The following is a 12076-nucleotide window of genomic DNA, read 5'->3' on the forward strand; positions in this document are numbered from 1 at the left end:
GAGAGACGTGACACCTAGCACGCTTATCTGCGCGTCGTCCTCAGTATTTGCTGTTGTTGTTGTTGTTGTTGGTTGTTGTTGTGCATTATCAATGGTTTCTCCAGCCAATGGGAAACCATTTACAGCTTAGTTGGGTGTTGTTTTTTGTGTGAAGGACTATGACTCTCAAACTAGGAGGCAAAATTGCACTGGCTCTTCGTGCTGCAGCCTTGTGGGCTAGTTGGCCTTTGGGAACCATCCCAACGCCGACTGTCCTAAAACCCTCTTGGCCGAGAGAGTGGGGATGTACTTGGGCAAGACACTCTCCACTATAATCCAATTCTAGCCCAAATAGTCGGAACAGCAGTTGCCTCCTCTGCTGTTCTAATGGTCATAGTCGGACACGACTGACTATCATCTCTCTCTCTCTCTCTCTCTCTCTCTCTCTATATATATATATATATATAGATAGATAGATAGATAGATAGATATTTTGGTTGTTGTGGTTGTTGTTGTTGCTGATGGTGATGGTTGTCGTTGTTGTTGTTGCGGGCATACTACAACTGCTATCGTAAAGTGTTGTGCAACATGATAGCGCAGGTAAACTTGCACAGGTAAACATGTATGCATGTATGAAAATATGTACGTATCTCTCTCTCTCTCTCTCTCTCTCTGAGAAAAGGGTGAGGGGAAGGGCGAGTGGGGGGTTGGTGTTGGGGGGGTTGGAGGGGGACTGGGGTGGTGTGGGGGGGGGGGGGTTGGAGGGGGACTGGGGGGGTGTGGGGGGGGGGGTTGGAGGGGGACTGGGGGTGGTGTTGGGGGGGGGGTTGGAGGGGGACTGGGGGTGGTATTGGGGGGGGGGGGGTTGGAGGGGGACTGGGGGTGGTGTTGGTGGGGGGGAGGGTTGGAGGGGGACTGGGGGTGGTGGGGGGGGGGGGGTCACTGTGCAAATGACCCCGTGTTTGTAAAGCGATTGGTCCTTGGTCTCCGACCGAGGATAGGCGTTATCAAAGTATCCATATCCATACCCATATCATATCGCCATGTGTCTGACGCAACACTCTTTTCGTTTTCCCCAACATGAACCAGTGCTTTCGACTTTTCCGGGAAATTGATAACAAAAAGAAAACACACTTTTTCCAATTTCTACCCTTTGGATAGAACCAAGAGGTTTTCCAAAAAAAGGGGTGAGAGAGAGAGAGAGAGAGAGAGAGAGAGAGAGAGAGAGAGAGAGAGAGAGAGAGACAGTCAGACAGACAGACAGACAGACAGACAGAGAGAGAGGCACAGAGAGAGACAGAGACAGAGAGACAGACAGAGAGAGAGAGAGAGAGAGAGAGAGAGAGAGAATACGTGTGCATCTCTGTCTGTCTGTCTGTCTCTGTCTCTGTCTCCCCTCTCTCTCTCTCTCTCTCTTTCTCTCTCACTCATTCTTTCTGTCTCTGGTGTACGTCTCTTTCTCCACCCCCCTCGCACCCCTCACCCCCCCCCACACACACACCCAACACACACCTTACAACAAAACAACTATCCTCCTCCTTCCCCACGACCATCCACCATCCAGCCACCCTTTCCCCCGAAAACAGAGCTCTTTGTTTTTTTAAGAAAGAAAGGTGGATTTGAAAAAAATAAATAAACAATAATAAAGGTAGTGCATGATTACCCGATCCCTTTGATTAGGGCTATATTTGGACGTCCTTGACCTTCACTGGGGCACACAACACCACCTGACACCCCTCGGCTCAAGTTGAACACCACAGGCTACCTGTCAACCCCATAAGTTGAACACCACAGGCTACCTGTCAACCCCATAAGTTGAACACCGCAGGCTATCTGTCAACCCCATAAGCTGAACACCACAGGCTACGTGTCAACCCCATAAGTTGAACACCACAGGCTACCTGTCAACCCCATAAGTTGAACACCACAGGCTACCTGTCAACCCCATAAGCTGAACACGGCAGTACAGGGCTACCTGTCAACCCCATAAGTTGAACACGGCAGTAGAGGGCTACCTGTCAACCCCATAAGTTGAACACGGCAGTACAGGGGTACCTGTCAACCCCATAAGTTGAACACGGCAGTCGAGGGCTACCTGTCAACCCCATAAGTTGAACACGGCAGTCGAGGGCTACCTGTCAACCCCATAAGTTGAACACGGCAGTACAGGGGTACCTGTCAACCCCATAAGTTGAACGCGGCAGTACAGGGCTACCTGTCAACCCCATAAGTTGAACACGGCAGTACAGGGCTACCTGTCAACCCCATAAGTTGAACACGGCAGTCGAGGGCTACCTGTCAACCCCATAAGTTGAACGCGGCAGTCGAGGGCTACCTGTCAACCCCATAAGTTGAACACGGCAGTACAGGGGTACCTGTCAACCCCATAAGTTGAGCACGGCAGTACAGGGCTACCTGTCAACCCCATAAGTTGAACACAGCAGTACAGGGCTACCTGTCAACCCCATAAGTTGAACGCGGCAGTGCAGGGCTACCTGTCAACCCCATAAATTGAACACGGCAGTACAGGGCTACCTGTCAACCCCATAAGTTGAACACGGCAGTGCAGGGGTACCTGTCAACCCCATAAGTTGAACACGGCAGTACAGGGGTACCTGTCAACCCCATAAGTTGAACACGGCAGTACAGGGCTACCTGTCAACCCCATAAGTTGAACACGGCAGTACAGGGGTACCTGTCAACCCCATAAGTTGAACACGGCAGTGCAGGGCTACCTGTCAACCCCACTTTATTCACGACTGACTGCTTGGTTTCCAGAACATCTACTACTTCATTATCTATAGAGGCATAAATCAAGTCGTGTTATAAGATACATAAACACATAAAAATGCACTTGAATCACATTCATTCAATATGAGTATATAAAATACATAAAGTGTTAAAATGTTATTTCGGCGGTATTATAGTATACAAAGATAACAGTAATACACACTGAAATTATTACATGGCATCGGCGCAAAATGTCATACTCTTATTAAACATGGATATAAATTATTCAATGCAGCAGGCAATGGCCTGTATGTTTGATATAAAGGGCACATTGTCCACATAGGCACACTTTGTTGGATACATTTTGTGAGTCACGTCATTAACTCAGGATACCTCACGTCAAAAGTAAGACCTATGGACACAGATCGTTTTCTTTTCAATCGCCAAAGACGTGGGACAAGCTCCCTGATAACCTCCGTCATTCTGATTCCCTCGCATCTTTTAAATCTCGTCTCAAAACTCACCTTTTCCCTCAGCAATAAGTTCAATTGTGGCAGGTCCACTTCCTTTGCGTTAGCTGTGCTTGACTATGTGTGTATACATATGTATGTGTACATAACTACATGCATGTATATGAATGTGTATTGTGTGTGCGTGTGTTTATGTAAGTTTGTGCCTGCCTATGTGTGCGTATGTGTTAGGGTAGCTGTTAGATACACATGTATGTTAAAATGTATGTATGCAGTGTGTGTGTGTGTGTGTGTGTGTGTGTGTGTGTGTGTGTGTGTGTGTGTGTGTGTAGTCACATTTTGGTGTGTGTATGTAACACAGATGTAATGTTTTATGTTAACAAAAGCGTTTTTGTAAAGCACCTAGAGCAGATTTCTGGATAGTGTGCTATATAATTATCCATTATTATTAACTGACTCCAGTTGTTTAAAGCTAGGTTGATTGTGGATTGAAACTGCATGCAGTCCTGGCTGTTTTGAATTTCGGAACACTGAAGCGTTTGCCTAATGGTAAAAGCTGACAGGGACTTGCAGGAAATAATATGGCTGATATCGCTTGGCATGTGGCTTTATGTCATATTCTGGCAGTGTACAACCACTTGAGCTGCTCTGTTTCACACCCACAACCTTACTGAACCTTATGCATTCATTCACGGTATCATTGCTTTTATTTTCTTATCATTTAGCTCTAAGTAGTTCTCTTTACACTAGGAGGAATATTGTTGGACTTGTTCAAAGTAAGCAGCACCAGAATTAGACAGATCTTCTACGGATAAGCCATCGGAATAATTAATCAGAAAAGTTGTGGCTGAGCCAGTACAGCCATTTATGTAAGTGTAAACAGAACAGGTGATAGAACTGTGCCTTGGGGAGCACCAGCAGAGGCTATCTTCACAGAAGACAGGGCTTGTTGAAAGCAGACGAACCGAGTTCTGTTGACAATGAATCTATTTACCCATAAAATGAAGCTTGAAATGAGAGAAGCTGACGTGCTATCGGGATGAACAGTGTCAAATGCCAATGTAAAATCAAGAAATCAAAAATGCGAACAAATGAATTCTCCAGGTGAGTGTATACAGGGTGCAAGAGGGTAAGTGTGGCATCAGCAGTATGGTGTTTAATAAATAATAATAATAATAATAATGGTATTTATATAGCGCTGGATCTTGTGCAGAGACAAATCAAAGTGCTTTCACACTAGTCATTCACATGCATGCATAACTCTAATACTGTAGAAACTAAAGACAAGGAAGGGCAGGCAAGGGAGGCTATTTTGGGAAGAGGTGGGTTTTAAGGCCAGACTTGAAAGAGCTGAGTGTGGAGACTTGACGAAGCGAAAAAGGAAGTTCATTCCAGTCGCAAGGTCCAGAAACAGAGAAAGAACGGCGGCCAACAGTCGAGTGTTTGAATCTGGGTATGCGTAAACAGAGTGGATCCGAGGCCGATCGTAGTGAGCGAGATGGAGTGTAGAGGTGAAGGCAGCCGCAGAGATAGGAAGGGGCAGTTTTGTGAATGCATCTATAACATAGAGTGCTGATCTTGTACTTTATTCGGCGTGAGACAGGGAGCCAGTGGAGATGTTGCAAAAGAGGAGTGATGTGCTCAGATCTTTTCTTTCTGAGGACGAGTCGGGCAGCAGAGTTTTGTATGCGCTGAAGGGACTGAATGGATGAAGCAGGCATACCAGACAATAGAGAGTTACAGTAGTCAAGGCGAGAGAGAATGAGAGAAACGACAAGTCTAGATGTTGCGTCAGTGGACAGATATTTCCGGACGGCACTGATGCGTCGCAGTTGACAGTAGCAGGACTGACATGTCTGACTGATAAATTTTTGCATGGACAGTGTATTGTCAAGGACAACACCGAGGTTCCTGACTGACGTGGAAAGAGGGATGGATGTACTGCCAAGTTTGATTGTGTCAATTGTGATGGAAGACAGTTTTTGTTTAGTTCCTATGATCATTGCTTCAGTTTTGTCCGCGTTCAATTGTAACTTATTTCGAGTCATCCAGTTTTGAATGTCCAGGAAGCAGTTGGATGTTTCTTGCAAGAGCGACAACAATTTTTCAGGGGTATCACTCTTCTGGAGTTGAGTGTCATCAGCATAAGAATGATGACTGATATTATGGAGATTGATAATTTCAGCGAGAGGAGAGTGTACAGTGTGAAGAGCACTGGGCATAAAACAGATCCCTGTGGGACTCCATGTTCGATTTTAACGGGTTCAGATTGGAAATGATCAACAATGACAGACTGGAATCGATCAGTGAGATAAGATTTGAACCAGTTTAGAACAGTGCCGTTGATACCAAATGTAAAATGAAGACGGGAAAGAAGGATTGAATGGTCTATCGTATCAAAGGCGGCTGACAAGTCGAGAAGAGTGAGAAGGGAAATTTTTCCTGAGTCGGACGCTATCAGTAGATTGTTCAGAATGTGGAGGAGAGTGGTTTCGGTGCTATGGTCAGCGCGATAGGCAGACTGAAATGGGTGGATGAGATTGTTGAAACAAAGGTGGTTGTTAAGCTGCTTGAGGACAGCTTTTTCAAGGAGTTTGGACATGAATGGAAGATTAGAAACTGGTCGATAGTTTTTCAAAATGTTTGCGTCAAGGTTGGGTTTCTTCAGAAGAGGCCGGACGATTGCAGTTTTGAAAGTGGATGGAAACGTTCCAGTGAGAAGGGATGAGTTGACAATATTGGTGATTGTGGGGAGAAGATGTGAGACACACTGGGAAAAGACCGAGGCTGGTATAGGATCGAGCTCACAGGATTTTACTGTCATTTCTTTTAGGATTTCATGAACTTCTGTTTCAGTCAATGGATTAAAGGAATGGAGAGGAGTGCCGCTGAATTGAGGATCAGGATGAACAGGTTGGAAAGACATTTGGTCTAAGATGGTACGAATATTTTGGACTTTGTCGAAAAAGAAAGAGGAGAAGACATTGGGGAGTTCAGATAAAGTGTAGGTAGAAGGAAGAGGAGTCCTTTTTGCAGTTCCAAGAAGATTTGACATGACAGAGTAAAGAGATTTGGTGGATGTGGCATCGAGAACTTGAGAAGAAAAGAAGTTTGTTTTTACTGATGAGATCATATGTTTGACTTTATTTATTTGTTTTCGGAATATTTGATTGTGGACTTGCAGTTTTGTTGATCGCCATCGTCTTTCCAGTTGGCGACGTTTGCGTTTTGCAAGTTGAATGTCTTCTGTGTACCATGGGGCGGAGGGTCTGTCAGGGAGCATGCGGGTAGTGGGGGGTGCATGTTCATCCAGCAGTTGAGAGAGGACAGTGTTGTAATGTGTGGATACGTCGGTAAGGGAAGAAATTTTGGAAAGGCGTTCAGCAGCTTGAGAAGAAAAAGTGTTAATGTTGATGGATTTCAGGTTGCGACGAGTAACAGATTTTTTGGTTCTGGTAGGTTTTGAAATATTAAGCAAGAATATAACAGCAGAATGGTCGGAAGAAAGTTTGTCAGTTACAGTCACTGACGCAACCATGGCATCAGACTCACGTGCGATTAGCCAGTCCAACGTATGGCCAGATCTGTGTGTTGGTTCTGTAACGAACTGAGAGAGAGAATGAGTGGACAGAGATTGACATAGGCGTTTGACATCAGTGGAAGTCTGGTTGTCGAAATTGAAAATTGAAATCTCCGAGGATAATAAGTTTGCCAGAACGAAGGTTGTAGTAATGAAGTAGTGTTCGGAACTCATCGTGAAACTGAGAAGATGTTAGGTTATTTTTACGACTAGGCGGAGGACGATAGAGACAACAGAAGATGATTGAGTGACCGGGAACACTGAGAGTGACTTCTAGCATTTCAAAGGTATCATGTGGAAAGGCGTGGTTATGGGAGAAGGAGAGGGAAGACTCCAAGATATCTCTGTAGACGGTGGCGATGCCACCTCCACGAGACAATCGAGGAAGTGACATAGTTTTATATCCAGGGGGGGTCAGTTGTGTAAGTTTGGGTTCGTGACCTTGTGACTTTAACCAGGTTTCAGTAAGAAATACGATATCAAAGTTTTGTTCAAAAATAAAATCAGAAATACAGTCAGTCTTTTGATCAGGGCAGACAGATTGAGCATTGAACAGACAGGCATGAAAGAGATCAGAGGTAAGGAGAGAGGAATCTAATGGTGAAGCAGGTGAGTCAGGCAGACAGACAGTGGAAGAAGAAGATGGTGACTGAGCAGTGGAGGACAATGGGAAGGAAGAAAAAGGTCCGGGAGTTGAGACAGGTGTGGCAGGAGTAGGAAGCGGAGCAGAGGCTATCACTGGCACGGGGGATACATTACAGTTCGGAATATTGTCATCAGAGGGGACAATGTCACGGAAAGTAAAAATGTTAGCAGGAACACGTGTGTTGAGGTTGGAAGCAGCACAAACAGCGCCGCATGAAGTGGATCTGTCAACACACGCAGGTGACACATCAGGGGTACTGTCAGTAGTGCTGTTGGGGGTCCGTACGGAAACGACAGTTTTGATGGGCTTTTGTTTTCTCTTTCCTGCTCGGCGAGTTCGTCTTCGCGGCAGGCAATCGCCAATGCCTGTTCCTCGCAGGCGCACAAATAGGTCAGGGGTCAAAGGTGCAGGTTTGATAGCAAACAGTTCAGCGCGCGAGTACAGATTAAAGGGAGGGACGTTGCGCTCACCTTGACAAAGGATGCCCACCTGTCCACTACCACTGAACGTTACGTTTTGCACGTGTACAGGCGTGTTGAAGGGAGAGATGAATGGCGGGCCGGCGCAGTTCAAAACTGACAGGAAAGCAGAAAGAGAAATCCAAAACACAGCCAGTCTTATGTAGATCGGGGCACACACATACATCCATTGTTCGAAGGGATCCATACTGAAACACTCTGCAGAACCTAACCACACAACACCAAACACAACCAACACAATAAACAAAAATACGGAGAGCTAGAATCACTCAGCCTGTTAGGCGTGCGACCTTCACCTTCCTTGTTTGGAGGGCAAGGCACTGTTTCCCTCAACGCTTTCAGAAACTATGAAACCCTTAACCAGCCACACCGTTTCCACGTCTTTTCTCTCGTGATTTAAATGAAAGTCCAGGGTTGTTGGGGTTTTTTGGTGTGTTTTTTGTTGTTGTTGGTGGTGGTGGTTGTTTTTTTTTTTTGTTGTTGTTGTTGTTTTGGGGTTTGTTCTTTTTTGCCCTTGCAAACCAGGTTCTATTCTTCTTATTTTCCAACATGAATCACGATCACAATTTCAATGTATCGAAATTCACGGTGTTGTAACATATCTAAACATGTTTACTTGCATTATGCATACACCATCAATAAACATGTTTTCTGCTTCAAAGAAAAACAACACGAAACATTGATTGGAAATGTAGGAGGCTGACAAAAATGAAGAACATTGAAAATGGTGACAACGATGTCTCAAAATGGTGACAACGCTGTCTCAAAATGGTGACAACGATGTCTTCACAATGGTGACAACGATGTCTTCACAATGGTGACAACGATGTCTCAAAATGGTGACAACGATGTCTTCACAATGGTGACAACGATGTCTCACAATGGTGACAACGATGTCTTCACAATGGTGACAACGATGTCTTCACAATGGTGACAACGATGTCTCACAATGGTGACAACGATGTCTTCACAATGGTGACAACGATGTCTTCACAATGGTGACAATGATGTCTTCACAATGGTGACAACGCTGTGTTCACAATGGTGACAACGATGTCTCAAAATGGTGACAACGATGTCTTCACAATGGTGACAACGATGTCTCAAAATGGTGACAACGATGTCTCAAAATGGTGACAACGATGTCTTCACAATGGTGACAACGATGTCTTCACAATGGTGACAACGATGTCTTCACAATGGTGACAACGATGTCTCAAAATGGTGACAACGATGTGTTCACAATGGTGACAACGATGTGTTCACAATGGTGACAACGATGTCTCAAAATGGTGACAACGATGTCTTCACAATGGTGACAATGATGTCTTCACAATGGTGACAACGCTGTCTTCACAATGGTGACAACGATGTCTTCACAATGGTGACAACGATGTCTTCACAATGATGTCTTCACAATGGTGACAATGATGTCTTCACAATGGTGACAACGCTGTCTCAAAATGGTGAAAACGATGTCTCACAATGGTGACAACGCTGTCTTCACAATGGTGACAACGATGTCTCAAAATGGTGACAACGATGTCTTCACAATGGTGACAACGATGTCTCACAATGGTGACAACGATGTCTCAAAATGGTGACAACGATGTCTTCACAATGGTGACAACGATGTCTCAAAATGGTGACAACGATGTGTTCACAATGGTGACAACGATGTGTTCACAATGGTGACAACGATGTCTCACAATGGTGACAACGATGTCTTCACAATGGTGACAACGATGTCTTCACAATGGTGACAACGATGTCTCAAAATGGTGACAACGATGTCTTCACAATGGTGACAACGATGTCTTCACAATGGTGACAACGATGTCTCAAAATGGTGACAACGATGTCTCACAATGGTGACAACGATGTCTTCACAATGGTGACAACGATGTCTCACAATGGTGACAACGATGTCTCAAAATGGTGACAACGATGTCTTAACAATGGTGACAACGATGTGTTCACAATGGTGACAACGATGTCTCAAAATGGTGACAACGATGTCTTCACAATGGTGACAATGATGTCTTCACAATGGTGACAACGCTGTCTTCACAATGGTGACAACGATGTCTTCACAATGGTGACAACGATGTCTTCACAATGATGTCTTCACAATGGTGACAATGATGTCTTCACAATGGTGACAACGCTGTCTCAAAATGGTGAAAACGATGTCTCACAATGGTGACAACGCTGTCTTCACAATGGTGACAACGCTGTCTCAAAATGGTGACAATGATGTCTTCACAATGGTGACAACGATGTCTCACAATGGTGACAACGATGTCTCACAATGGTGACAACGATGTCTTCACAATGGTGACAACGATGTCTCACAATGGTGACAACGATGTCTTCACAATGGTGACAACGATGTCTCACAATGGTGACAACGATGTCTTCACAATGGTGACAACGATGTCTTCACAATGGTGACAACGATGTCTTCACAATGGTGACAACGATGTCTCACAATGGTGACAACGATGTCTCACAATGGTGACAACGATGTCTCACAATGGTGACAATGATGTCTAAGTGCTGTTTAACAAACTCAGACACACGCACAAAGACAAGGAGCAGACACAGAAATCTAACTTTGAAAAGGGCAGATAAGCAAACAAAGACACAACGACACACACACACACACACACTTCACACACACACACACACACACACACACACACACACACACACACACACACACACACACACACACACACACACTCACACACACACACACACACACTTCACACACACACACACACACTTCACACACACACACACACACACACACACACACACACACACACACACACACACACACAGAACCCGTTGACATACGATCACTAACGACCAAATCAGTATTTATGCACTCATGCTCAGCGTGCCAAAAACATGTTGTTCACGGTGGGTTCAAACCGAAAATACACTCTTGTCCTTAAGCACACACACACACACACACACACACACACACACACACACACACACAGAAATAGAGAGAGAGAGAGAACACACACAAACAACATCAAATTTTCCGATAGACTTTACTTGAGAGAAATGTTTCCAGGAAGACAGTTTCCAAGTGCATAAGCACAGGACATACACACAATATAAAAAAAAATACAAACAATGCAGCCCATGCTATGTACATTGCCAGGAATGACGGCTCGTCCAACCACCACCAACAACAACAAGATAACAACAACAACAACAACAACAACAAGTATATCCACAACAGTGCATCGGTCCAATTCTGCAGCGAAACCTGCACAACGGGAAGGAAGAACACACACACACACACACACACACACACACACACACACACACAAGGCAAACACACACACACACACACACACACACACACACACACACACACACACACACAAGGCAAACACACACGCAAGGCAAAGAAGGCAAACACAGACACAGACACAGACACACACACAAGCCAAACACACACACACACAAGCCAAACACATACACTCACAAGCCAAACACACACACACACAAGCCAAACACACACACACACAACACACACACACACAAGGCAAACACATGAAACAAAACAGAGAGAGAGAGAGAGAGAGAACACTAAACACTGAATTCTGACCTGTTTAATGTCATTAGGTGTACAACTCACGTTAGTGGGATTGCGTATCAGAACAATAATTGAAAACAATAAAATAAATAAAGCAAACGCGAACAGAGAAAAAACAACAACTAATTTGGAGTTTTAACTAGTTAATGGTGTCATAAAAAAAAAAAAATAAAAAAAAAACCTTCGACATTTTGACACTTTACTGTCATCAACTTGAGTCCTAAGAAATAAAACACATAGCACTGCTTTCGTTTCTTGGTTTTTCAAGGAATACAAACTTACAAACTGACAATGTAAGCCAGCTCTTCCTGGGAAAGAATTACCCTCTCTCAAAAAGAAAGTTTTATATACTAACGATATTTACTTGTTATAAATTCGAAAAGTCAACAAAGATACAATCTTTTTACTCAAAAACATGGAAATAACGTTCTGGGAAAAAACAAAAAAAACAAAAACCCACGCCACACAGATACTTATAAGAATACAAAATTATACCACAAATAAAGCGAGATTTAAAAAAGATATATCATACAAGAACACTGCAAAAACAAAAAAAAAAAAAAGCAACACGAA

The 12076-nt window shown here is 44.2% G+C and overlaps 1 long non-coding RNA gene across 1 annotated transcript in view; it reads left to right on the forward strand.

The window, feature by feature from the left end:
• The window catches only part of LOC143275274 (uncharacterized), an 81534-nt gene that overhangs the window by 2471 nt on the left and 66987 nt on the right, over positions 1-12076 (forward strand). The gene's annotated exons all lie outside the window — the stretch shown is intronic.

The sequence above is a fragment of the Babylonia areolata genome, chromosome 30 (assembly GCF_041734735.1).
Source record: "Babylonia areolata isolate BAREFJ2019XMU chromosome 30, ASM4173473v1, whole genome shotgun sequence".
Lineage (NCBI taxonomy): Eukaryota > Metazoa > Mollusca > Gastropoda > Neogastropoda > Buccinidae > Babylonia > Babylonia areolata.